We start from the raw sequence: 25,586 nt of genomic DNA on the forward strand, positions 1-25,586 counted from the left end.
ATGTATGTGCAATAGAAACGATCAAGTGAAAGCGTTGCTAGCTCTTTAAGATTGTTTCCAGATGATGCGATTGTCTATAGGAAAGTACCAACGCCAAAGACAGTATCTATGTGAAAAACGACCAAAGATGACATGAACTGTGCAGTATCTGCCAGTAGACCTTGAACGGAAATAAATGTAACATATTGCACGTGCAAAGAAAAGGAAATCCACTACTTTGTAACTGCAAACTGCTGGAAATAGTATCTACCATAAAATATCTAAGAGTACTTATCCAGAATAACCACATAAAACGAACAGTAGGAAAAGCAGACATCGAAGTGATATTCATTGGAAGAATCTTAAGGAAATGTATCTCATCCACAAAACAAGCAGTTTACAAGGTTCTTGTTCGAACGATTCTTGTTTGTTGTCCATCAGTCTGGAACCCTTACCAGACAGGACTGACAGAAGAGATAGAAAAGACCCAACGAAGAGCGGCACGTTTCGTCGTGGGATCGTTTCGTCGGCGCGAAAGCTTTACAGAGATGCTCAGCAATCTCCAGTTACAAAAGAGGCGTTGTGCATTCCAGAGAGGTTTGTCATTGAAATTTCGTGAGAGTACTCCCACGAAGATCTAGAGAAAGACCACGATGAAAAAAAATTCGAGAAATTAGAGCATATACGGAGGTTTACCGACCATCATTTTTCACACGCGAGATTCGCTAGTGGAACAGGACAGCTCTGAGCACTATGGGACTTAACTACTGAGGTCATCAGTCCCCTAGAACTTAGAACTACTTAAACCTAACTAACCTAAGGACATCCCACACATCCATGTGTGGAACAGGGAATGGGGTATCAGTTAGTGGTACCACAAGTACACTCCGCCACACACATGCACGTGCAATATGTTACATTTATTTACATTCAAGATCTACTGGGAGAGACTGCACCGTGGCTTGCGGAGTATTGGTATAGATGCTATTTTATTCATTTCTTATACAAGCAATCTAGTTACTTTTTCTGCTGGCATCTAGTTGTTTCCCTTTAACATGCAACAGGCTGGAGTGAGTGAGCGTCTCTACCTCTGTGAAACATTTCGAATTCAGATATTTTTCTCTTGTGTAATAGAGGGCTACTTGCACTGATAATCTCGCATTCTGTGTTTACGGCTCCCATAATGAAAGGAAGACTCAGATTTCATTTTTGCTGAAGACTATATATACGTTTCCGGAGTGGGCAGGAGCGCCTGGTCTATGGCACGAATCCGCCTGGCGGACTTGTGTCGAGGTCCGGTGAGCCGGCCAGTCTGTGGATGGTTTTTAGGCGGTTTTCTATCTGCCTTGGCGAATGCGGGCTGGTTCCCCTTATTCCGCCTCAGCTACACTAATGTCGGCGATTGCTGAGCAAACGAGTTCTGCACGTACGCGTACACCACCATTACTCTACCACTCAAACATAGGGGGTTACACTCGTCTCGTGTGAGACGTTCCCTCGGGAGGTCCACCGGAGGCCAAACCGCGCAATAACCCTGAGTTAGGTGTGGGGCAGCAGAGGGGTGAAGTGAACTGCGGTAGTAGTCGTGGTGTTGTGGATCACTACGGCTGCGGCGGGGACGGAGCCTCTCCGTCGTTTCTAGGTTCCCGGTTCACGTACAATACAATACATACAGTATATACGTCACGTTAAAATTCTTATAACTGTTTCTTGTCAGTAACTGTCCCACCTGCCCCAGGATTTTCGTATGGCAGCTTCGGCAGAAATACCTGGTGTACAAAGAGAAGTCCGAGGCTACCACGGTCATGGTGACAGCCGACTATCTGTGAAGGTGAGATACTGGTTATCTGATATTAGTGACGGAATCGACAGTTAAACCATCCTCACACGAGACGTGTTTCTCATCGCGAAGCAAGTCGGACTTGGTACCTACCGTGGTTACTGCATGCACAGATACGACCTCCTTACATCTCACAGAACGTGCTCCTATTCATGATTTGCAACCGCGGCGTGCAACGCGGCTGTCGTCCTATAGCTAAATTTCAAGTACGCGGAAATATACCGTTTCTTGAGCATGTACTAACAATTTTGGAGTCAGCAATAAATAAAACTTCGACAGCACCGGTATGTTGGCGAAGGTCTCCAAATGATACTGCTTATGTCGCTTTGGATTGCACAGTAATTTTACAGTCATAGTACACATAATAATCACTCACACTGTCACACATACAACTTAACTACTAGCTATGAATTCAGTGAGATAATTGTGTGTGCAAGGAATACTGAGTAGTTTTCGATTCTATCAGTTTTCTGGGGATGGCAAAACAGTAAGTTCTATTTGATGCAGTGCCAAATGTTTCATGAAAGTGGGTTAGAAAAATAGTCAAGTAACACATGGATAGCCTGCCCGGCTAGCCGCGCGGTCTAACGCGCTGCTTCCCGAGCGGGAAGGCGTGCCGGTCCCTGGTACGAATCCGCCCGGCGGATTAGTGTCGAGGTCCGGTGTGCCAGTCAGCCTGTGGGTGGTTTATGAGATAGTTTTCCGTCTGCCTCAGCAAATGTGGGCTGGTTCCCCTTATCCCGCCTCAGTTACACTATGTCGGCGATTCGTGTACAAACACGAATACGCGTACACCATAGTTCATCATCATCAGTTATCTGCTATATTAGCAGGTCCTTTGCCTCTCCATTTTCTACGATCCATTGCTTCCTTCTTAAGACTGCTGTATGTTGTACCGTCCATCATGTCATCCAGTATCTGGAATCTCTTCCTTCCTTGCTTCCTTTTCCCTTCTACATAACCTTCTAAAACTGTTTTTACCAGTCCGTCATTCTTAGTACCATAGCTACTCTACCATAGCACCATAGTTACTCTACCACGAAACCTCGTCTCTGGTATGAGACGTTTCCGGGAGGGGGGGGGGGGGGGGCTCCACTGGGGGCCGCACCGCACAGTAACCCTGGGTCCGGTGTGGGAAGGCGGTGGGGTGAGTGGACTGCTGTAGCCTGTTGTGGGGTATGAACCACTGAGTGTTATGGTGGGGACGAAGCCTTTCCGTCGTTTCTAGGTCCCCGGTTCGATACACACGGATCGATTTTACTGATTTTAATGAACGGAGGTGCCTACACTGATAACAAAAGGATTCTTGTTTCTTGGAAAACTGCACGTAACACAGAAAAGGGTTACTTAGATGGGTTGCTGTCACCGTGGTCGTGTTTTCTGTGGCATGTAACTTTCATGTCCTTCATCTTTGGCAATATCACGTTGATGATTCCACAGTTTCGTTCTTCATTTTATAATATTCCAGTGTATTGCCAAGTCCCGGATAAATTTCCCTTTCGAATTGCTTTATCGTCACAAACACGTGCTGCTGCTGTATTCCGAGCAGATGGCACAACAGCCGATTGCCACGGACTGTAACTGTGCTCAAAGGTATCACAAAAGTAAAGTCTCTGTCTTGTGAGTGCAGTTCGTCACAGATCTGTTAAGGGGCTCCGGAACGCCCTATACTTGCAATGTTAAAATAACGCTTATAAATTACATCTTTCCTTACAAAGTATTTGAGGTAGGAAGTTGAACTTTTTACAGATTCCTTATTGGAATATGGGCTACAACTTAACACAGGGATTTTACAAAATTTTAGTTCAGTTATTAAAGATGATTTTTTTTCAATTGTAATGAAAATTCACAACATTTTTTTGCAATTTATTTATATATTAAAAAATATACAGTTTTTTGGAAAAAGGCTGTGTTAAATTATGCAGAAGATACTGTGTAACATTTATTGAAAGTTTGAAACAAATATGTTTGGAAGATCCTTAGAAAACATGAAATTAGTATGAGAAAATAAAAGTTTTGGGAATCGAGCGACAAAGATTGGATTAACTTTTTAGTGCATTCCAGGTCCATAGGATGGATTATCTTCATCCTCTGCAAACTCCTCCTCCAGCTTCCTCTTGTTCCTCCTCCTGTTTACTATTGCTTGTATTCCTAGACTCTTTACAGCCCTCTCTGCAGCCCGAAAGCGTTCCTTGTCTAAAGCAAGCATGGCTCGTACCATGTTAGAACCTATCTTCATTCCCATATTTCTAAATACCTTGCACCTTACAATGTTGCCATCATTGAAAGTCGCAACAGCATCATACACACCAAAGTGAAGTGTTTCTGTTCCAACAAATACAGTCTTGGGGATTCTCGTCCATATAACACTATTTACACTTTCATTGGGGTTTTGAGTTTTTCCGTGAATACACTTTTTCAACAGTTCAGGTGCTGCTAAGTCTCTGAAAATAGGTTTTATCACCTCCATTAATGCATGAGGCAGACCTGATGAACACAGACGTTAATAATAACACCATTTGACAGCAGTTTAACAGCGCCGCAGTGGGTCACGCCCACGTAGAACACATTTCAAAAAAAATTTAAAAATATTTGTAGCCTTCGGAATTGAATAAATTATATATCTATTAAAAGGTAATAGTCTGCAGATTCAGAAAACGCAAAAAGTAAAAATTGAACTTTTCATGATTATGAGCCTTTCCGGAGCCCCTTAACTTGATATACATCATATTTTCGGTTTTAATTTAAATAAATTTAAAGTAAATTGTCTGATATCAGCCAGCACATGCATTACATTCACATTCTGGAAGTTGTATTAGCTACCGTTACTGTGAATTAACAAACTTCAGCATGTAAGTTTTAAGGTCGAGATTCGTTTCGTAACAAAATAGAACAGGAGTTTTTTTCGAAGCTGCTATACTGCAAAACTGGTGAGCACGATGTATGAGACAGGCGAGATACCCTCAGACTTTAAGAAGAATATAATAATTCCAATCCCAAAGAAAGCAGGTGTTGACAGATGTGAGAGTTACCGAACTATCAGTTTAATAAGTCACAGCTGCAAAATACTAACGCGAATTCTTTACAGACGAATGGAAAAACTGGTAGAAGCCGACCTCGGGGAAGATCAGTTTGGATTCCGTAGAAATGTTGGAACACGTGAGGCAATACTGACCTTACGACTTATCTTGGAAGAAAGATTAAGAAAAGGCAAACCTACGTTTCTAGCATTTGTAGACTTAGAGAAAGCTTTTGACAATGTTGACTGGAATACTCTCTTTCAAATTCTGAAGGTGGCAGGGGTAAAATACAGGGAGCGAAAGGCTATTTACAATTTGTACAGAAACCAGATGGCAGTTATAAGAGTCGAGGGGCATGAAAGGGAAGCAGTGGTTGGGAAAGGAGTGAGACAGGGTTGTAGCCTCTCCCCGATGTTATTCAATCTGTATATTGAGCAAGCAGTAAAGGAAACAAAAGAAAAATACGGAGTAGGTATTAAAATTCATGGAGAAGAAGTAAAAACTTTGAGGTTCGCCGATGACATTGTAATTCTGTCAGAGACAGCAAAGGACTTGGAAGAGCAGTTGAACGGAATGGACAGTGTCTTGAAAAGAGGATATAAGATGAACATCAACAAAAGCAAAACGAGGATAATGGAATGTAGTCGAATTAAGTCGGGTGATGCTGAGGGAATTAGATTAGGAAATGAGACACTTAAAGTAGTAAAGGAGTTTTGCTATTTAGGGAGTAAAATAACCGATGATGGACGAAGTAGAGAGGATATAAAATGTAGACTGGCAATGGCAAGGAAAGCGTTTCTCAAGAAGAGAAATTTGTTAACATCGAATATAGATTTAGGTGTCAGGAAGTCGTTTCTGAAAGTATTTGTATGGAGTGTAGCCATGTATGGAAGTGAGACATGGACGATAACTAGTTTGGACAAGAAGAGAATAGAAGCTTTCGAAATGTGGTGCTACAGAAGAATGCTGAAGATAAGGTGGGTAGATCACGTAACTAATGAGGAGGTATTGAATAGGATTGGGGAGAAGAGAAGTTTGTGGCACAACTTGACTAGAAGAAGGGATCGGTTGGTAGGACATGTTCTGAGGCATCGAGGGATCACAAATTTAGCATTGGAGGGCAGCCTGGAGGGTAAAAATCGTAGAGGGAGACCAAGAGATCAATACACTAAGCAGATTCAGAAGGATGTAGGTTGCAGTAGGTACTGGGAGATGAAGAAGCTTGCACAGGATAGAGTAGCATGGAGAGCTGCATCAAACCAGTCTCAGGACTGAAGACCACAACAACATACTGCAAAAAGTTTCATAGCAGCAATAACTTGCAGTGTGTAAGTTGTGTTTTTCTTTCTGAGAGACTGGTATCGCGTTAAGATCTCTGGTGACTAGGAAACCATTCCCGTCGTTCGACTATGCAACGAGAATCACCGCAGATACGTTACTTATAATAAATAACATCAGCTGTTCCAAACAATACTTCTATTACATTAATAACAAAGACACAGAATTTTTCAGAAAATAAAAAGTGAAAGAAAATTTGGAAGTAGCTTGACGGGAACCTGCTATCTTTCTCTTTACAGTTTACGACACTGCCAACTATGTTACGGCTTTAACGTGGCAGTAGCGCTGCAGTTACTGGTATATAATGTGCGGAGTCCGTGACTGTCACGTTTCATTAGGACAATCTGTAGCAAAACCGACGATCCTCACTGTGCTGTAGTACTGAAACAATACACTGTCATAGAACGCAAGCTATAACATTGAAAACATCAGATACGGGAAACCTTTAACTAATGCTTTGAAACGGGTGATATTCATCCAAGTACACTGTAATAAAAAAGACAACACGAAATACGGGGTTCAACTCCATACAATATGGCAACCCCTAAGTTCTGCTTCTGACGCAAATGTGGTGTCACCGCCAGACACCACACTTGCTAGGTGGTAGCCTTTAAATCGGCCGCGTTCCGCTAGTATACGACGGACCCGCGTGTCGCCACTGTCAATGATTGCAGACCGAGCGCCGCCACACGGCAGGTCTAGAGAGACGTCCTAGCACTCGCCCCAGTTGACAGCCGACTTTGCTAGCGAAGCTACACTGACAAATACGCTCTCATTTTCCGAGACGATAGTTACCATAGCCTTCAGCTACGTCATTTGCTACGACCTAGCAAGGCGCCATTTATCCTTTGCTATGTATCTTTTGAAGCATGTACCATCAGACCGATGTACACCAATTGTGGATTAAAGTTAAGTATTCTACCAGTTACCTCCTGTTTTGCTAGTCTTATTTCTCTGACCTGTTCCAGACCTCACGCCAGCCTGCGTGAGCTTAAACGCTTGCCTTTCGGCTTCCTCCAAACTCCGTGAATTGGCTCCTGCCAATTCACAACAGCAAAACTGATTCCGCATCGCACTGCCTACGTTCCTCTTCACGAAGGTAAAATCTGACACGCTGTGTTCATCATTTCACGTTTCGCATTGTAGTGGGACGCGGTAGTCTACTCTGTGACGACACCAGCTCCTCGTCCACGCGGTTTTTCAAGTCCTGTGAGAACCGGTTTACGGAAAGACAAATCCGGGGCCTTACAGTCGACATAATTTTTTGCATCTGTTGTTCAACAGCCACAGTCCAGAACGGTGGAAGGGTGGTAGCTACAGGTGATATCCTGTCAAAGGTCACAGTTCGTTGTAACTGACGGAATGACATCGAATAAAACGGAAGTAATATCTGGCATTCCCCAAGGAAGTATTACAGGCCCTCTGCTGTTCCTCATCTAGGAGACAACCTGAGCAGCCCTCTTAGACTGTTTGCAGATGATGCTGCCTTTTGTCGTCTTATAATGTCATCAGACGATCGAAACAGACTGTGAAACGATTTATACACGATAGCTGTATGGTTCGCCAACGCCATTGTCGCATTGATAACATCGGTTCTCATCATATCACCGAAGTTAAGTGCTGTCGGAATTGGCTAGAATTTGGATGGGTGAGCGTGCGGTGTACCGAGTGCTGTCGGCAATGGAGGTGCACCCAGCTCTTGTGAGGCATGTTGGGGAGATACTTGACTGATAATTAGCGGCTCTGGCCACGACAACTGAAAGGAGAGCTGTGTGCTGACCACGCGCCGCTCCGTATCGGCATCCATTGATACCTATACGCTGAGGATGACATGGCGGTCAGTCGGTCCCAATGGGTCTTCCGAGACCTGTTAGGACGGTGTTTAGCTTAGTTTTTTAATCTGTATTCGCGGAAAGTGGTAATTCACAATAAATTATGAAATGTCGTGTGGCTAGGGCCTCCCGTCGGGTAGACCGGTCGCCTGGTGTAATCTTTTGAGTTGACGCCACTTCGGCGACTTGCGCGTCGATGGGGATGAGATGATGATGATGATGATAATGATGATGATCATGACACAACACCCAGTCCCTGAGCAGAGAAGATCTCCGGCCCAGACGGGAATCGAACCCGGGCCCCTGACCACTCAGCTATCGAGGTGGACACAATAAATGAGAAAAAGTTCAGGATCATTCACAGGAGTACTAAAAGGAATCCGCTAAATTTCGGTTACATGATAGATGACACCAATCTAAAGGCTGTAAATTCAGCTAAATACTTGGGATTACAATCACGAATAACTTAAATTCGGACGATTACATGATAATGTCGTGGGGAAAGCAAACGAAAGACAGCTATGTATCGGCAGAAAACCTAGGAAATGCAACAGGTTTATTAAAGAGACAGCTTACACTACTCTTTTCCGGCCTATTTCTGGAGTATTGCTGTGCGGTATGCGATCCGCAGCAAACATGATAGACGGAGACCATCGGAAAAGTTCAAAGAAGGGCAGATGGTATAGTAGTTGTTGTTGTTGTTGTTGTGGCCTTCAGTCCTGAGACTGGTTTGATGCAGCTCTCCATGCTACTCTATTCTGTGCAAGCTTCTTCATCTCCCAGTACCTACTGCAGCCTACATCCATCTGAAACTGCTTAGTGTATTCATCTCTTGGTCTCCCCCTACGATTTTTACCCTCCACGCTTCTCTCCAATACTAAATTGGTGATACCTTGATGCCTCAGAATATGTCCTACCAAGCGATCCCTTCTTCTAGTCAAGTTGTGCCACAGATTTCTCTTCTCCCCATTTCTGTTCAATACCTCCTCATTAGTTATGTGATCTACCCATTTAATCTTCAGCAGTCTTCTGTAGCACCACATTTCGAAAGCTTCTATTCTCTTCTTGTCTAAGCTATTTTTCGTCCACGTTTCACTTCCATACATGGCTGCACTCCATACAAATACTTTCAGAAACGACTTCCTGACATTTAAATCTATACTCGATGTTAACAAATTTTTCTTCTTCAGAAACGCTTTCCTTGACATTGCCAGTCTACATTTTATATCCTCTCTACTTCAACCATCATCAGTTATTCAGCTCCCAAAATAACAAAACTCCTTTACTACTTGAAGTGTCTCATTTCCTAATCTAATTCCCTCAGCATCACTCGACTTAATTCGGCTACATTCCATTATCCTCGTTTTGCTTTTGTTGATGTTCATCTTATATCCTCCTTTCAAGACACTCTCCATTCCGTTCAACTGCTCTTCCAAGTCCTTTGCTGTCACTGACAGAATTACAATGTCATCGGCGAACCTCAAAGTTTTTATTTATTCTCCATGGATTTTGATACCTACTCCGAACTTTTCTTTTGTTTCCTTCATTGCTTGCTCAATATACAGATTGAATAACATCGGGGATAGGCTACAAGCCTGTCATACTGCCTTCCCAACCACTGCTTCCCTTCCATACCCCTCGACTGTTATAACTGCCAACTGCTTTCTGTACAAATTGTAAATAGCCTTTCACTCCCTGTATTTTACCCCTGCCACCTTCAGAATTTGAAAGAGAGTATTCCAATCAACATTGTCAAAAGCTTTCTCTAAGTCTACAAATACTAGAAACGTAGGTTTGCCTTTCCTTAACCTAGCTTCTAAGATAAGTCGTAAGGTCAGTATTGCCTCACATGCTCCAACATTTCTACGGAATCCAAACTGATCTTCCCCGAGGTCGGCTTCTACCAATTTTTCCATTCTTCCGTAGAGAATTCGCGTTAGTATTTTGCAGCTGTGATTTATTAAACTGATATTTCGGTAATTTTCACTTCTGGCAACACCTGCTTTCTTGGGGATTGAAATTATTATATTCTTCTTGAAGTCTGAGGGTATTTCGCCTGTCTCATACATGTTGCTCACTAGATGGTAGAGTTTTGTAAGGACTGGCTCTCCCAAGGCTGTCAGTAGTTCCAATGGAATGTTGTCTACTCCGGGGTCCATGTTTCGACTCAGGTCTTCCAGTGCTCTGTCAAACTCTTCACGCAGTATCATATCTCCCGTTTCATCTTCATCTACATCCTCTTCCATGATTTAGTACTATCGCGAAATAGGGGAGAGAGTGCCACGGATATAATACGCGAATAGGGGTGACAATCGTTAAAAGAAAGACATTTCGCGCTGTAGCAGGATCTTCTCGTTGAATTTGAGTCATCAACTTTTTTCAAAAATGGCTCTGAGCACTATGGGACTCAACTGCTGAGGTCATTAGTCCCCTAGAACTTAGAACTACTTAAACCTAACTAACCTAAGGACATCACAAACATCCATGCCCGAGGCAGGATTCGATCCTGCGGTTCCAGACTGCAGCGCCTTTAACCACACGGCCACTTCGGCCGGTGCCGGCCGCGGTGGTCTAGCGGTTGTGGCGCTGCAGTCCGGAACCGCGGGACTGCTACGGTCGCAGGTTCGAATCCTGCCTCGGGCATGGGTGTATGTGATGTCCTTAGGTTAGTTAGGTTTAAGTAGTTCTAAGTTCTACGGGACTTATGACCTAAGATGTTGAGTCCCATAGTGCTCAGAGCCATTTGAACCATTTGAACTTCGGCCGGCCTTTTTTCCCAGAGTGTGAAAAGATTCTGTTGGTGCCCACCTACATAGGGAGGAATGATCATCAGAGGGAAAATAAGAGAAATCAGAGCTCGTATGGAAAGATTTAACTGTTCGTTTTTTTCCCTTGCGCTGTCCGAAAGTAGAACGGTGGATAAGTAGCTTAAAAGCGGTTCGATGAACCCTCTGCTAGGCACTTAATTGTGAACTGCGGAGCGGTCATGTACATGCAGGTGCAGGGGCTCAAGGTGCCGCTGTCGCTGTGTACCTGCCGTGTCGCCGGCGCTGTCCGCAGAGGGGGTGCTAATACGGACGCACCCCTGGGCCCCGGGAACAGATTGGCGGCGCTGACGTGATTAATGGCGCCGACGCCTGATTACACGCCGACACCGACGCCGACGCCTCGCGCTGGCCGCGTCGCGACGCCCACAGCACGTGGTCACCCGTGGCGGGGGGGGGGGGGGGGTGAGGACGCTAGCTGGGGAACAGTACCAGAAGGCAACGCCCTGTCGTACTGTGACGTAAATAAGTCCGACGAACAAAATATTTGTCATCTCATTAAATGACCACTTTAGTCGCTCTGGAGCGCTGTGGACGGTGTAATGCAGGTAACAAGAGATCGCAAGCGTACTGAACCTTGTCTGACGGATCTCGGTAGCTATTATTCTTGACGTCATTTCTCCCGAAAATTATTCTGTTTGCTAACCACATTGTTAAGTGATGCACAGAACACTACGCAGATTAGTTTGAAGTCTTTTCATATTTATTTATACTCGACACAAGCCTGTAGAATGTCATCCTCGCCGAGCTGTGGTTTTGCACGATATTATCGTCGCGTCTCCTGGTGGTGCCTAATTTGTTGTACTGCGCCGTTACAAAGTAACATTAACGCTTTGTAACAAGGAGGTATGCCCATACTTTCGGGAAATATTGCTGAACGTAGAGGAAGAAAGGCATGGATATGTGTCAGGGAAACGCTTTATTTCCATGTCAGAGCCCATTTTCCACTTCTCTTCATTATCAGATTAATCATGGGAAACACACAAGAAACGAACGCACCGGCAAATTATGAGACATTTTCATAAATGAAATGTTCGAAATGATCTCCGTTAGCGAGACTACATACCCAACATACCGTCACTTTAAATCCCTGATGCGCTGATAATTTCCTGCAGGAACGAAGACTCTACACATCCTCCACTGGGGTTGTGTACACAAGATCATTCAATTGCCCCCCCCTCTCCCCAAATAAAAGTTTAGTGGCTTTAGGTACGGAGACTGTGGTGGTCAAGTGATTGGTACACCTCTATCTACCCATCTATCACGGAATCTGTTACGCTAGTAGAACAGTGAGTTTGGTCGCAACCCAACACGAGCAGTCCTATGTCAACATTATCTTCACTGCGTTGGAACAATATACATTGGATGTGAGGCGAAGAAGTACAGGGTGTGGCAAATAAAACTGGCCTGGAGAACAGAATTCCAGGGTACAAAGAAACACAGCAGAGAAAAGGAAATACAGTACTAATCTGATTATGTGCGATGTTGAAAGTGACCACCATTCATCTCTTGGCAGTTTTTGGCCCTGGTCAACAATTTGTTGCCGGTCGGTGTGGCCAAGCGGTTCTAGACGCTTCACTCTGGAACCGCGCGACCGCTACGGTCGCAGGTTCGAATCCTGCCTCGGGCATGGATGTGTGTGATGTCCTTAGTTAGGTTTAAGTAGTTCTAAGTTCTAGGGGACTAATGACCTCCGCTGTTAAGTCCCATAGTGCTCAGAGACATTTGAATTTGAACAAATTGTTGAAGCCATATCGAAGCTGGAGTGCTGGAATTGTTGCAGTCTCATCCGAAATGTTCTGATGCAGTTCTTGAAGACTATGAGGGTTGTTGCGATACACCTTATACTTGAGGCTTCCCACAAAATGTATTCGCACACTGACAGATCAGATGACCTGGATGGCGAGCTAGGGCCGCAACCTGACTGACCTCTGCTAACAACTCCCCGATAGGTAGCGGTTTATTCACTATTTGACCACAAAAGAAAAGAGATAGGAGAAAAGCTTGGAGTTCAAAGCACGAGCACCAAAGTGATGAAGTTTGTCAACACTCTGTTTCAGCACTTGCAGAGTCTGCCTGAGTCTAGGAGCGTGGCAATAAATAAGCAGTATATCTCCGACGACAGAGATACCCGTGAAAAAGATGGTAGGATGAATAAGGGGCCAGTAGAAGCCTAAGGACCTGTGCCGTAAAAGTTTTAATAGTTGTGCTTACCACACCACTGCTTTATTTCGGGCGGATGTGATCTCAGCAACTCAAGCGTGCTGCCCTACCCACCTCACAAGACCTGAACCAAACCACATGGAAAATTCCCTTCGGTTCCTGTGACTCGTCTGAGTTGTTTGTACGTATTTATATCAGTCTCACGTCCAGAATTCAATAACGTTACTACCTTGTTATTCCCAAACAAAATATAATAGATTATTGTTTTTCTAAGAAAAAGATTGTTTTCGGGGAATTGCAGAGACCGACGTCTTCGGGCTCCAGCTGTGGATGACGCTGCGTCTACGGGTCGTCCAGCGTTCCCTGACCGCCGTGGCCGGCACAATGGGCCTTCACGATCAATAGGCCGGTCTAGCAGGGCGCTAAGCCCACCGGCGAAACAAGCAAGGCCGCCCTAAAGGAGCGCGATCCCACCCCATCCGCCCGGCCGTACCGCGTGGCAGCGCATTTGCAACTCTCTTCTACGACTTTGAAAGTCGCGAGCTCTATCTTCTTATCTCGTGTTTTCTACTGAAAATCTCATGCTTGTACTCTTGTTAACTTTACTATTACAGAAATCGCCTAAACTTTGTTTTTTTTTTTTAAACTGGTCCTGTGCGCAACAAATGACTTACTTGGTCTTTCTGCTGCCACTGCTTAATCTGCTGCATTCCATTATTTAACAAAAACATAAAAAAACCTATTCTTCGTGCTGAGTGCAATACATTTTCTGTATGGCGGCTCCTTCTGTTGCTGCGACTGCTGCTGCTTACTACAACTACATATAATTCAAGACAAAGGATTTGGTCAAATCTAAACTCGATAAATGATAACCCAAACAAGTAATTCCGTTTTTTCAAAAACTGTTTCCTGAAAGCGATTCTTTCTCATTCAATTAACAAATCGCTAGTAGCTCTTTGAAGAATCGCTTCGTATGTAAATCTGCCTCCAGTGGCATTAAAGCAATATTACAAATTAATCAAACTCTTGAGACAGACTGAAATTCTTGTTAATTAAATACATAGTGAAACAATTCCCTGACAACTACAAAAGAAATCAATGACAAAAATCAGTACTTAATCTATTCGCCTAACAATGGTTTCCCTTAAGAATTCAACTCCTACCACTATCAAAATTACCGTCTGCTGCTACACACATACACAAACCCTTTTCTTTAAATTAATAAGCCCGCTGCAAATTATAAAAAATATCAACTCACAACCAAATCCTGTGTCGCTGCTGGCGGACACGGCAGTATGCAGCTCGGCGACGACCCCTCGCCCAACACAGCATCTTAGATTCCAGAGCTTGTGTATGCGCGCTGTAGCCAACCTTTAAATCCTAAGATAGTATTGCCAACTCTCAACTTCTTTATTCTTCAGTTATTTGTTGCATACATTCCAATCACTCTATTCCTTTTACCCTCTACAGCTCCCTCTGCTACCGTGAAGTTATCCCTTTGTGTCGTAACACATGTCCTATCATCCTGTCCCTTCTACTTGACAGTGTTTTCCTTATGTTCCTTTCTGTACCAGTTCTGAGGCGAACCTCCTCGTTTCTTACCTTATCAAGTCAATTCAAGTCGTATCACTATCAAAATTACCGCCTGCTTCACAAACCACTTACTCACTCCACTACACAGTACTTCGCTCTCGTGCATTAAACCTGCAGTGGGGTGGAGCGAGTGGCAATCGATGAGCGCGAAAGCTGTAGTTTCAGTACTCTTCTGTGGCAACACATTCCAAACGTCTCGATTCTCTTCTCATCAATTTCTTACCGAGCGAGGAGGACCAGTGGTTAGCACACTGGACTCGCATACGGGAGGACGACGATTCAGACCTGCGTCCAGCCATCCCGATTCAGGTTTTCCGTCATTTCCCTAAATCACTTGAGGCAAATTTGAGGCAAATGCTGGGATGGTTCCTTTGAAAGGAAATGGCCAATTTCCATCCCCATCCCCAATACGATACGACCGACGACCTTGGTGTTTGGTCCGTTCCCCACTCCCCCCCCCCCCCCCCCCGGAAATAAATAAATCAGAAATTTCTTCCTCATTACTACGTAACAACAAACGAACATGAATAACTAGTATACAATTTTTATCTAGTTACAGTGAGATTACCAGGTTGAGGTCTGAACTTCAAAGATCGTGTCCGGTATTATTAGTGACGCGCCACCATTAACTATACTTCACTGTTGGTGAGTCTAGGCGATGAGAACGCGAAATAATATCGGTTCCAGAACTTCAGGAGACAAAATAAAATAGAACGATCAACCAAACTGCACAACCGAAAACGCACGATCTAAAGGCACTAACGCTAGTGAAAATTGTAAAACAATGAAGGTACCGTGAAAAACGACGTAACTAACAGAATATTTTAAGGAGACTGTCGTACGTAAGTGATAAAGATTGCAAAGCGACAGCGCGTTCTTGATCTGGGCAGCTCCCTAAGATGGGCCGTTTCACGTGTTCGTATTATGAGTTCATCTACATCTACATCTCCATTTACACTCCGCAAGCCACCCAACGGTGTGTGGCGGAGGGCACTTTACGTGCCACTGTCATTACCTCCCTTTCCTGTTCCAGTCGCGTATGGTTCGCGGGAAGAACGACTGCCGGAAAGCCTCCGTGCGCCCTCGAATCTCTCTAATTTTGCATTCGCGATCTCCTCGGGAGGTATAAGTAGGGGGAAGCAATATATTCGATACCTCATCCAGGAACGCACCCTCTTGGAACCTGGACAGCAAGCTACACCCCGATGCAGAGCGCCTCTCTTGCAGAGTCTTCTGCCACTTGAGTTTGCTAAACATCTCCGTAACGCTATCACGCTTACCAAATAACCCTGTGACGAAACGCGCCAATCTTCTTTGGATCTTCTCTATCTCCTCTGTCAACCCGACCTGGTACGGATCCCACACTGATGAGCAATACTCAAGTATAGGTCGAACGAGTGTTTTGTATGCAAACCTGGCACCCGCCTTACCAACAATTAATTTTATATGATCATTCCATTTCAAATCGTTCCGTACGCATACTCCCAAATATTTTACAGAAGTAACTGCTACCAGTGTTTGTTCCGCTATCATATAATCCTACAATAAAGAATCCTTCTTTCTATGCATTCGCAATACATTACATTTGTCCATGTTAAGGGTCAGTTGTCACTCCCTGCACCAAGTGCCTATCTACTGCAGATCTTCCTGCATTACGCTGCAATTTTCTAATGCTGCAACTTCTCTGTATACTACGGCATCATCCGCGAAAAGCCGCATGGAACTTCCGACACTACGTTGGGGCGTTTGACAATACCGTCGCATCCAGAAGGAATTCACTCTGTAGCGGACTGTACGCTGATTTGAAACTTTCTGACACATTAAAACTTTCTGCCGGAGCGGCACTCGAACCTGTGAGGGCGGATCGCGAGTCGTGCCTGGGTAACTCAGTCGGTAGAGCACTTGCCCGTGAAAGACAAAGGTCCCGAGTTCGAGTCTCGGTCTGGCAAACAGTTCTAACCTGCCAGAAAGTTTCATATCAGCCCACACACCGATGCAGAGTGAAGATTTCATTCTAGTTGTAGATTCGTTACAAGAAGAGCTAGAAGCCATTGCTTGTCCTTGTCTGGACAGATTCCATGAAACAGAGTCCGGTGCAGCTGAACTTCACAGCGTTTTTACTCCGTGATGCGAGCAGCCGTTAGTCCGTTACATAAGCTAACAAGAAAACGTGTCCAACTTGATCTCATGGTTTAAGGATAATGAAGCATACATGCAGGATATCAGTCTGAGCAGTCTATCCCGCTTGATATATTCGGCCATAATTCTGACAGCACGAGTTGATCTTTTGAAAGTACAGCTTTTAAACTATCTCGCTCACTGTTTGTTTTGTTAACGCGGTCTGCCCCACTTCAGCCGCCTAATGGCCGAACGCGAAGCAGGGTACAGCGCAGCGACAACCAGAGCTCTCCTATGTTGAAGTGCAGGGGATAGGCGGGGGAAACCGGACACATTTGCCCAACGTTGCTCGAGAGCACATGTTATTCTACGCGAAAAATAGTAAGTCATATGGGCACAAAATATATCAACCTCTCGCACATAAGCGTTTAATATTATCTTAAGAATATAATATTCTCGCATTGACAGTCTGCAGTTACATACAGTCCGTTATGTAAGAGTGTGCTTAGCTTTGCACACAGACGATAAAAGATATCGCCTGGGTTCTTTCACAACACAACAGAGGGAACCTTTGTTCTTCATGCAACGACCACAAAGCATTAATTTACTACGAATTTCTGAGTGGATACAGAAGAAGAGAGATGAGTGCACCTTACGCGTTCATCAAAGATGTTTCATCCACCTACCAAACGTCGGTTCATCGACGAAAATGAAGATTGGATACTGCAGGAGGACAATGAAACGAAGCACCTGCAGCAGGTTTTGCAGGGACTGGAAAAGGAGAAAGTTGTGCGGATACTGGATTACAGTCGCCTGATGTTAATCCTATAGAAAGTAGGTCTTACATCAAAAAGAAGGTGAAAGGAAAAATATTTTCACTTTGAAACAGCTATCAACCAAATTCTACGCATTTGGACGTCTCCTCCATGTGAATACACCGAAAATTTGGTTTGACGCTTGCCTCGGAGATATAATGCAATTATCGACGCTACAGATGACTAAATGTATTAATAATTATAACTGCATTATTTCTTCGTATGTGATGTACGGATACTTCTTAATTCAATGTCAAATACATTTACTAATTAACCCGACCACTATCTTACATAACAGACTGTATACGCCTTAAAATGAAACTGAATAACTCTAGGCAGCTGAAGAATTTTTATGAATTGCTTTTCGATTTTCCATTTTAATCATACCATTGGTGGTGAAGAATAGCTCATTTCCTGCAAATGTGCTTCACTTTACCAGTGCGAGCTTTAAAATCCAATGAAAATAACGAACAACAGTGATGTTAATAATCAAATGGTGCTACGCTACTCCTTTAACGACTCATTCATTCGTTTCATTAATTTTTGAATCACAACAAAAATTGTTCAAAGGAAGGAAAACACTGTGTAAGTTACGTGCACTTAATTGGTGTTTATGAAACGAGTGGAGCCCTGAGTTATATCCTGATGGCTGAAAGTGCCACACCCAAATGGAAATGCCATCTGACATTAAAGTCAATGTCAAAGATTGGGTCGCCACCAACTCTAGCCGCACGATAAACACGAGGTTCGACTGAGTTGGAAATTTGCTTAATTTGGTCATAAGAAAAACTCGTAAAAGAACATTCATTGTAATTTCACTCATAAAAATGTGTTGTAATTATTTATATGATCCAGGGATTGTTCACATGAATGAAATATTAAAATAACGTAGAAAGTGTGTCAACACTGTGAATAAGAGCAGCTTTCAGCAACATTCCTGAAAACAAGACCTAGTCTAAAGAATTTGTTTTAATAAAAGGGGAATACTAATTATTGGACATGTGCACATGGAAACGCTATGGATGGGCTAACAAGGAAACTACAAGATAAATGGCATAGGTAAAGGCGACGTAACATCGGTACACTGGATAAGACTTGAATCTTATTTATTTCTTAAAACATTGGCATAAGACATCTTTGTAACTGCTGTTGCCTGGTAACTACGTACGATTGCTTGTGAAACGTTATACGATTCACAACAGAATCTCTTAATTTAGAATCGTAGTCGTAATTAGAGGGGGATGGGAAAGGTTTCATACTCGCATTCAGACCCACATTCACTCAAATAACAGCAAGAATTTCCCCAACACCAACATGCAACGAAGCTAGGAGGTTTGTTCCAGTTAGTTGAGAAATGATTAAATGAGTAAATCTGAACATCACGGTTGCATTTAAAGTCACGGTTGCATTTAAAGTGAACCTCGGTTTGTAGAAAGAGCCTCAACGAGAGCCACATATACTCGCTTACGCGCTTAACATAAAATTACAAACCCCAAATGCAGTTTTATAATCCGGACAGTATATATGTAATATTCCAAAATCAGAGCAATAAGTAGACTCGAGGACATAGGGAGGGGGACCACAGGAAAGTTAGGCTCACAGTTAACTCGTGTGCCCACGTGGTTCGCGGAGACACAATTTCTACGTACCATGGCTAGCTTTTAGCAACATTAAACCACGCAGCCGCGAACAATTAACATTTTACAGAGGACAGATTTGAATAGACAAAGGGTAATGGCAGAGAGCCAACAAACTCTAATATTAACCCTCGTGGACGGTTTCCAACGGACATATGATAATGAAACAAAGAAAATTTACAAATAGGTAAAAATTATCTAGATTCGGAAAAGAGTAGAATGTGTACACACGAATTCGCCGGCACACAAACATTCACACTGAACCGAGAGAGCACTTTTTACGTGAGATCGCTTCAACATATTCAACACCTCTGTGCTACGTTCTTCTTACGGATCTACGACTGACTTAGGAATCAAACAGAAAGTCTCCAAAAGCCTTGCATTCCTTGCTGCGACTCAGCAAAACAGTCTTTGTAAGACAAGACACGAGGCCAAAAACTAGAAGCTCCACTTTCGCTATGAGACAACGCGCCACTCGGTTAAATCAACTCACGCTTCTTCGAAGAGACCTTGGCTGCAGACCCTCGGAGAGCTGGAAGCAGACTGCCCATCTCACACTAAAACTTCTCCCACACGACTTCGTGGCCAGGAAAGCCAAGAGATGAGGCTTCCGCCGTCAACCTAACACTGCTAACTTTCACACAAAGAGAACAAAACTCTTTGCCTGCCTGAAAACTACAAGGGTTTGCCATTCTGTAAGACTACCGCTGAGTCTCTGCAACAGACTACACCGCCGTACTGAAAAATTAAACACACCCACATTCATTCTCTCACGCATGCCAGAGAGTTTTGGAACAGGAGAACAAGGGATAAAAAAAATTTCGAATCATAGTGGTGAGTTGGGTTACATATAAAAACATGGAAGACTTATAATGGCGTTACAGACGCATTTGTAAGTCTGAAAAAAAAACATAACAACCATACGATGCTTGCAATTCGTAGAAAGAAATAGGCTACGGCTAGATTGAAACATAGCTCAGTCTACTGTGGTACGAATTGTTCCGTAGGATGGAAAGCGCACTGGAAAACAGATAAAATGATAATGAATGGGGACTATAGGACGCTTTCAGCTGGCACCATCCATATGTTATCAACCGAGTTTTTTGAACAGTTTTTACCACTGTCAAAAGTGTATTTCACAAACCGCACTCCACTACGCAGTTCTTCGCTCTCGTGCATTAACCGGCTGCAGTGGGGTGGAGCGAGTGGAAACCGGTGAGCGCGAAAACTGTAGTTTCAGAAGATCAGAACTGCTTCTGTCATAATTAGGGTCCAAACTTTGACGTTGGATCAATTTCTGGGGATAAACGGTGTTTTTCTCTACTTAAAATATGAGCGGTTCTAGGCGGTACAGTTTAGAACCGCGCGACCGCTACGGTTGCATGTTCGAATCCTGCCTCGGGCTTGGATGTGTGTGATGTCCTTAGGTTAGTTAGGTTTAAGTAGTTAAGTTCTAGGGGACTGATGACCTCAGAAGTTAAGTCCCATAGTCCACAGAACCATTTGAACCGACATTTCATCGACGAAAAGAGCGAGGTGGTTGAAGAGTGAATTGCTCTTATGTATGGCATAAAGCTCTGCAAAAACGTTAATGAAGCGAGACTTCGTATTTTGCAAACGAATCATTAAAAGCTTGGGTTTAAACATGATTCCACCATGCTGGTAATTTTCGAAACAAAATTTTCCGCTCACAATGTTTGTAAACTCTGTGTTGCTTAATGCTAACGACCCTCGTTGTTTAAAACTACGGCCTGAATCTTGCGGGTGGTACATGGATGGTAAGTTCAGCCAGTCGGGTTCCTCGGAGGCCCAACACCCTTACAGGGTGATAAAATTTTAGGTGTTGCAGACAGTGATAGTAATGATGATGATCCCTTAATGCAGAATAACAGCTGCGACTCCCGCCAAGTGAAAGGGAGCGGGCATGCCCATTTCCGCGAGTACCAGTGACAGACTTGCCTAGTGTATCACCAACGATCTATTTTGGAGTAAATAATATTCATATTGTCAAAGTAAGAAGACGTAATTTACTGTGCACTTTATGATACAAAGAGCACAAATAATAATAGTTATTCAGAGTCTAATAATCTGAAGTTGAAATATGAAAATCAAATTATAACTATTATTATTTGTGCCCTTTGTATCGTAAAGTGCACAGTAAATTACGTCTTCTTACTTTGACAATATGAATATTATTTACTCCAAAATAGATAGTTGGTGATACACTAGGTAAGTCTTTCTCTGGTACTCGGAGAAATGGGCATGCCTGCTCCCTTTCACTTGGCGGGGCTCGCAGCTGTTATTCTGCATTATCCTGTATCGCATATATCTGTATATTCAGTGTTTCTCCACCACGCCATGCTCTCGTACGGATTTATTGAAACTTGAATCCCGACAACAAGAAGAAATGTCCATTTTTGCTAAGGGAACCCTATACCACCGAGTTCGAAATAAAATTGTCTACATTTTATATACTCTATGACGGCAGTTAAGCCGGCCGGAGTGGCCGTGCGGTTCTAGGCGCTACAGTCTGGAGCCGAGCTACCGCTACGGTCGCAGGTTCGAATCCTGCCTCGGGCATGGATGTGTGTGATGTCTTTAGGTTAGTTAGGTTTAATTAGTTCTAAGTTCTAGGCGACTGATGACCTGAGAAGTTGAGTCGCATAGTGCTCAGAGCCAACGGCAGTTAACTCTGACACGCTTACCTGTTTACACCTGGCAACCTTTCATTACTGCTTGGAAAAAGAGAGGCAACCATACATTGGCGTTTTATTTACATTTTTTACTCTTGATGCTCCATTTGTTAAGAAACTGCATAAAAATAACTATTTAGAAAAATGTAATGATTTTTTTTAAATAGTTCTGCAGGTATAGGGGACAGAAACCCTACCATGTTTTCGTATTTATAATTTATATTGTATAAAATTACATTTTATATGGCAATTCGATGAGAGAATGTCGATGTAAGTATAAACGTTTCGGCTTCAATTCTGTAACGCAATCCTGTAAGTTTGCCAGAGTGGAGATCTACTGCTTCCGTCTATAAGGCAATTTCACAGCTTCCTTCTCTCAGATTATTACTATTGTTATTGTTATATTAAAACATTCTATATACTTTACTGTGTTAAAGTTTCATTATTGTATTGTAATACAGAAATGCTATCAAGAAGAATAAATTTGAAGGCAATTTTATAGAAATGTAAGAGGAGGTAAGGAATGATGAGGTGGGTGCTATGATCTAGTGAGAAGTATCTGACAGAGAAATGACAGTCGAAACCGAGCCTCCGGAGTAGAAGGCAGTCCCAAGAGTTACTGAGAGCCTTCCGAGTGGCAGCGTGCCTAAGGTAATCCACTGGGACGCAAGAATTATGAGAGAGGTGGAATACTATTAGACATTAAGAAGAATGTAATAACTACAATCCCAAAGAAAGCAGTTCCTGAAAATTGTGAATATTATCGACTAGCAATTTAATAAATCATGGTTTGCAAATCACTGGCACAAATTATTTAGCAAAGAATGGAAAAACTTGCTGAAGCTGACGTCATAGAAGATCAATGTAGAGTATGCTAAGCAGTAATGACCCTTCGACTTCTGTCAGAAGTTAGGTTGAAAAAAGGCAAGGCTACATTTATAGCTTGTGCAGATTTAGAGCAAGTCTTCACAGAACTGTCTGGAATAAACTCTTCGAAATTTTGACGGTATCAGGGATAAAACAATAAAGGAAACTAAGGGAAAATTTGGGAAAAGAAGTAAAGTTCTGGAAGAAGGAATAAGAACTCTGAGATTAGTGATGACATTGTAATTCTGTAAAGAATGATGACTTGGAAGAGCTGTTGAACTCAGTCGATAGTGTCATCTAAAGAGGCTGTAGGATAAACATCATCAGAGGTTTAACAATGGTAAGGGAATGTAGTCAAGTTAAATCAGGAGGTGCTGAGGTTACTACATTAGGAAACGTGACCCTAAGAGTAGTAGATATGAAACTTCCTGGCAGATTAAAACTGTGTGCCGGACTGAGACTCGAACTCGGGACCTTTGCCTTTCGCGGGCAAGTGCTGTACCAACTGAGCTACCCAAGCACGACTCACACCCCGTCCTCACAGCTTTACTTCTGGCAGTACCTCGTCTCCTACTGTGAGGACGGGGCGTGGAGTCGTGCTTGGGTAGCTCAGTTTGGTAGAGCACTTGCCCGCGAAAGGCAAAGGTCCCGAGTTCGAGTCTCGGTCTGGCACACAGTTTTAATCTGCCAGGAAGTTTCATATCAGCGCACACTCCGCTGCAGAGTGAAAATTTCATTCTAGTAGTAGATAAGATTTGTCATTTCGCCAGCGCAACAAGTGTAGATTGCCGAAGTAGGGAGGCTAGAAAATGCTGGCTAGTTAGTGTGAAACAGAACTTGTTGACACCGAATATAAATTAAGATGTTGCTAAGTATTTTCCGAAGGCATTTGCCAGGAGCGAGACGTTGTGAAAAATGGACGACAGGCTGTTCAGACAAATATGGCAACTTTCGGAAATAGATATTACAGAACAATGTCGATGATTAGATGGACTGATAGAGCAATTCATGTGGAGGTACTGAACCGAATTCAGGAAAAGGACAGAGATCGCTTGATACTACACATCGCTAAATATGAAGGAATCGTCAGTTCAGTAAGGTACAGGGGGTAAAAACTGTAAATGGAAACAGAGAGGTGAATACAGTAAGCAAGTTAATATGAATGTAAGTTGCAGTGGTTATTCGGAGACAAAGAAGCTCGCACAGGATAGAGTGTAGATTGATGGCCACAACAACAACAACAGATAACTACTTCTGGTACTCCCGTTTATTCCAATAATTTTATAAGGTTTTCTTCCGTTTTTACCAGTAATTTCGGAAGCATCTGTGACACGTTAAAGGCGAGAGTAGCAGCAAATCATATTTATGGGCAGGGGGGCGATAGACAGTAAAAACGCTTGACCTTTCCCCCTTCCGGAGAACCGAACCACGAATGCGCGTCAGACAGCAACACGCCAGCAACACGTACAAAGCAACGTTTCCGATTACGGGCGTAAATAAGGTCTGGTTCGCGCACAGGCAGAGAGACTGATACTAAAGCTCTCCGTGCGTAAGCAGCGGGCAATTCGCAGAGCTGTTGGGTCGCTCGCGCCGTGGGCACGGGCGCCGCCGGACAGTCGAAGATCGTCGCGCGGACGAGTGGCTGCCGTGGCGTGACGTCACCAGCCAGCGGGCCGCTGAGCCGGCAGTTCTTTCCGCAGCGGTGTGCAGCTGACAGAGACGTCTGCGCGCAACACTGGCCCGCCATGGGCTTTGTTTGCGCTTCACAAAAGCCGTGCGGCAGCAGCCGGTGGGCGGACGGTGGACAGACCGCGGCTACCAGCTGCCGTCCGCCTCCTCAGACCGCGGGCCGCCCACGCTGTGTTCGCGCAGAAAGGACGCACTTTTGTAAGGGACGTACTTTTGTTCTGGGCGGGCAGTTAGACGTGGGCTGACTGCATGTCCACAGCCATTTCACTGTCTCTTGTTCCAAAATTTCCCCAAGTGCATCACTCCCAAATAAGAGTCATGATTTACCTGTTTGCCTCAGGCGTTCGACACAAAAAAAAATTACACAGGCCAAATGTCACATCAGTTATCACCCATTCATATAACGAACACAGTACCGTTTCACAAACACAAACGCATACACACAAACACAAACACATACACTTGTGTTTTTTAAATTTACCTGGGACAATGCTGTCCACTCTCATTAATTGAAAGAACTGTAATCAATTAACCGGCCGAAGTGGCCGAGCGGTTCTAGGCGCTACAGTCTGGAGCCGCGCGACCGCTACGGTCACAGGTTCGAATCCTGCTTCGGGCATGGATGTGTGTGATGTCCTTAGGTTAGTTAGGTTTAAGTAGTTCTACGTTCCAGGGGACTGAAGACCTGAGCAGTCCCATAGTGCTCAGAGCCATTTGATCCATTTTTTTTGTAATCAATTAAAAATCCAATCAATCGCCTCCGACCAAGGTTTTCCCGAGGCTTTCCTTGGTTGTGAGGCAAATGGAGGAACTGTGAATTCCATTCCGGATACTTCCAATCGAGGACCCACTACCAGCTCGCCTGCTATGGTTCGAGGTTGAGTCAAATGAAAACCTAAAATTTTGTAATAACAAATCGAAATTTCGCGCCGTTATCCTGTAAGTTGGTAAGCGTTCTACAAGCAGCGTGCAGGATGGCCTGTAGGTGGCAGCATAGTACAGATACTCACATACCGTCGCAGTATCAGTATAAAGATGGCCGCCCCACTTGCGACTTGCACCAGGGAAGAACAGCGTTTTGTTGTACGGTTTTTGCGTAGTGTAGGTGTGAAACCTATTGAAATTCATCGACGAATGAAGGTTCAGTACGGTGATGCATGTTTGCCACAGTAGCAAG

General features: G+C 43.7%; 1 protein-coding gene across 1 annotated transcript in view; it reads left to right on the plus strand.

Annotated features, from left to right (window-relative positions):
* The window catches only part of LOC126088464 (pikachurin-like), a 1,041,406-nt gene that overhangs the window by 220,766 nt on the left and 795,054 nt on the right, over positions 1 to 25,586 (plus strand). The window lies entirely within an intron of this gene.

The sequence above is a fragment of the Schistocerca cancellata genome, chromosome 6 (assembly GCF_023864275.1).
Source record: "Schistocerca cancellata isolate TAMUIC-IGC-003103 chromosome 6, iqSchCanc2.1, whole genome shotgun sequence".
In the NCBI taxonomy this organism is placed as follows: Eukaryota; Metazoa; Arthropoda; class Insecta; order Orthoptera; family Acrididae; genus Schistocerca; species Schistocerca cancellata.